This window comes from Bidens hawaiensis, unplaced genomic scaffold (genome assembly GCF_021521415.1).
Source record: "Bidens hawaiensis isolate Kalapana, Puna unplaced genomic scaffold, B.hawaiensis_p1.1 tig00041522_1, whole genome shotgun sequence".
In the NCBI taxonomy this organism is placed as follows: domain Eukaryota; kingdom Viridiplantae; phylum Streptophyta; class Magnoliopsida; order Asterales; family Asteraceae; genus Bidens; species Bidens hawaiensis.
Window position 1 is genome coordinate 93,827 of NW_027505719.1, and position 3,867 is coordinate 97,693.

Here is a 3,867-nt window from a genome sequence, read left to right on the forward strand (position 1 = left end):
ACCCGGTTTCGAGCAAACTTACATTTTTAAAGGATTGTTATTATAAATTCTTAAATAGTTACATTTTAAACCTTGAACTTTAATTGTTTACTTTTTGCAACAATTATTTTATTTAAAGATCTTCAAGACAACCATTCTAAATCCAAGAGTTTATTGTCATTTAGGCCTTGCTCGTTAAACTTCATCCATCCGGTTATTCGTCTTTTACCGATCAAGTTTTATACTTGAACGTGAGTAACTTCATACCCCGTTTTCTATCTTTTGTTTTGGGGTGACATTTCATACTTATTCAAATCAAATGCTTTATACTTGAGTCTTAAACCACAAACGTTGTTGTATACTTTACTTGAATAATTGCTCGATTTGGTGTTCTATGCTTATATGCCTATGTGTTTATCGCTTTCGGTTGGTGGAAATCTATAAATCCTAGACTACTTGGCATCCCCTTGTAGCAAGGTGTCGTTAACGTAATGCAATTAACGATATTCTATTAAATCCTAGACTACTTGGCAACCCCTTGTAGCTAGGTGGCGCTAACGTAATTCTATTAGCGATTGTCAATTTATCAAAGTTGTTGCTTTTATTTATGGTTGTGTATACTAGTTTTGTGGCTCTTCATACTATATATCTATTGTTCAAACTTATGAATTGCTCACCAACCTTTGTGTTGACAAACTTTATTTTATGAAACGGCTCGTTTTTTAGTAAACTTTTCACTAAAAAACGACGATACGGCTCGTTTTTAGTAAACTTTTCACTAAAATACGACGAAACGGCTCGTTTTTTAGTAAACTTTTCACTAAAAACGACGAAACGGTTCGTTTTTTAGTAAATTTTTCACTAAAAAACGACGAAACGGGTCGTTGTTTAATAAACTTTTCACTAAAAAACGACGAAACGGCTCGTTTTTTAACAAACTTTTGGTTCAAAAACGACGAAACCTCCCGAACCCAACAACCCGAACCCAACCTCCCGAACCCAACCACCCGAACCTAACCTCCCGAACCCAACCCGAACACAATTAACACAAACATTTTTTTATATATATAACACGAACACAAAATACATATATCAGAACACCCGAATTATAAACTTCGGGATTTCACATACATAACATACCTAATAATTAATTATTCACCCGAATTATAAGCTTCGGGATTTTATAAGGGTAGCATCCGGAGGCGCGACCCCAAATTCCACGTACGGTGGAAGTTAATTTGGTTATGGCCGGCTAAATCGACCACAAACCAACGCGTGATCTCTTGGATACGGAACTCAATCCGGAGATTGAGTTCGATTGGGACTCCAAAAAGAGCCCTATTGAAGTTCACGTTCAATATTAGAACCATCTTGACGGAGCCGGAGACGGGGAGCGGGTGCCGGAGACGGTGGGAGCCAGAGACGGTGGTGAGCTAGAGATGGTGGTGAGCCGGAAACACAGCGGAGGGGCTGCGGGTTCGGGTCTTGACCCGCCGAAATTTCACAAGGGTCCATACTTCGCAAATTCATTTTCAGTGTCAAACCTGTCGAATTGGTCCATATACCAGGGAAGGGAGACAAAATGTAGATATCTATAAATGGTAACGTCTGTCGTAGACACACTTTTACTGTTCATTGACTTTATGCATTGTTTGTTTATACTTGGTGCATTAGTGATTGTTCCTACACCACTGCTTTGAGAAGCTGCCACGTCCCAGGATACGTGTGTGTCTGCCTGACAACGCCATTACATCACCTTCACGAATCACGATACACAACAATTACTCTTAGTTGTTTCTTGCACCGTCATTGATTGAATCCACACCGTTTGAAAAAGCCCATTGATTCGATTGACTGTTAGGCGACATCGGTTATCTAAGGAGGTGGTGGAGGTACGGTGGTGATGTTGTCTAACGTTTGTGGTCGTTGTCGGGAAGGCGATGGTTGTGGCGGAGATCGGCAAACTTTGGTTGTCTATAGCTGTGACAGAGGCGAGTTGGTGATCGTTTGTGCTCCGATTGCGATTGTTGTCGGGTTCCAATTTGAAACCCTATGCGCCGTTAGGTTTTGTCATAAACACGTATTCTCGGAATAAGCTTCAGATTTCAACATGTGTGGTCGCTGCTACGGCTCCACCACCACCCGTTTTTGTCTTAAAAACGGTTTACACCACCACTGTCACCATTTATTTTCACCAAAAAAACCCTTGAGAATCGATTCTTCCGTCAAACATTTATTTGTTATGAACCTTCGGTCAAGCAGTAGAGAAAATAATCAAAGGAAAGTAGCTTTCTAGGGAGGTTAAAAGTCATCAACGAAAATAAAGAAAGAAGCTAGCTAGCAAGCTAAAAAGTCCAAAGCCAATCTATACATTCTATTAAAGGATCAATTTCCATATGTCACCATTCTAGGGTGTTCACATAGGATGTCACATCATTGTCAACTCACTAATTTCCTTTCATATTCTTGCCATATCATCATATACCCTGTATTTAAACCTTAACAATTAACAAATTTTTACCCTAAACATATTTTCTCTCTTTCTCTACTAGACGGATTCTTCTTCCACCATCTCATATATTCTTTTCATCTAGATCTAGATTTGTATTAATCGTTTTCCGGTAAGGTTATATTTTATAATAAACTTCCGATTGTTTACATATGTTTTTCCGGCAAGACTATACTTCTTTCCGGTAATGTTTTCCTCTAACCTTTATCTTGATTTTCATTGTTATATGATTTTATTATAATCGGTTTATGTTGTAAATAAAAAACGCCGATGTAATTGATATGTGAACGTTATTACGTTTTTCCGGTAAGTTTTTCGATGATGTGTTATATCTATAACAATGGTTGTTTTATATTTTATTTGAAATTTTATATTTTTCCTGTGTTTTTGTTATACATGTTGTTCTTTTAGGTTTTAAATAAAAATAGGAGATACCATGGACATTATCACTATTTCGCTTTTTCCGGTAAGGCCATTTAAATTTTCCGGTTAGAAATTATTATTCAAATCTTCCATAATATCAATGTTATAACAAAACTTTATTATTTTAGGTTATTGTCCTGACTGATGTAAGGAATATTTCATTTTACCTTCTAAATCAAGATCTAAGATACCATGGTTATTATCATTATTTGTTTTTTCCGGTAAGACATTCAAATTTTACGGTTATAAATTAAATATCAAATGTTTCATAATATCAACATTAATATTCTACTTTATAATTTCAGGTCAATGTCCCGACTGATACAAACTAATTTCACTTTAAATTCTAAAAAGAAATCCGAGATACCATGGTCATTCTCACTATTTCGTTTTTCCGGTAAGACCATTCAAATTTTCCGGTTATAAATTATAATTCAAATCTTGCATAATATGAATTAATATTCGACTTTATCATTTCAGGTTATTGTCCCGACTCATGACCTATTTTCTGGATTAATCATTAGTTTTTAAGATTTATATATTTTTTTTATATTGATGTATTTTTCTTTTCATGTATATTCTATATTTGTAAGATTATAATGTACATTAATTTAAATTATATACACATTTAATTTTCCCATTAATACAATTTATATAGTTTGAATTTCCTTATTTGTTTAAATAACCGAATGAACAATTAATTAAACTTTCCAATTTAAATAATTAAATATATATTTTATTTTATATGGTTTGACTTAGTTTAATTATCCCATTATTACAATTTATATAGTTATACTTTCCTTTTTTGTTAAAACTTGAATAAATTTCCGTCCGGATTTACTATTTGACCATTCATACTAAATCGTTTTTATATTTTGCTAATTCATTTTATATTAATTCCTTAATAAAAGATTAAGTTCTTTGATTACCGAATTATAAAACAATTTCAATTTATT

The 3,867-nt window shown here is 34.1% G+C and overlaps 1 long non-coding RNA gene across 1 annotated transcript; it reads left to right on the plus strand.

Annotated features, from left to right (window-relative positions):
• The first annotated feature begins 2,768 nt into the window (after positions 1 to 2,768).
• Positions 2,769 to 3,409, plus strand: LOC143614946 (uncharacterized). Its single transcript, XR_013150382.1, has 3 exons — positions 2,769 to 3,132; positions 3,217 to 3,308; positions 3,392 to 3,409. It is a non-coding gene; the product is annotated as an uncharacterized LOC143614946 (long non-coding RNA).
• Positions 3,410 to 3,867: the final 458 nt, after the last annotated feature.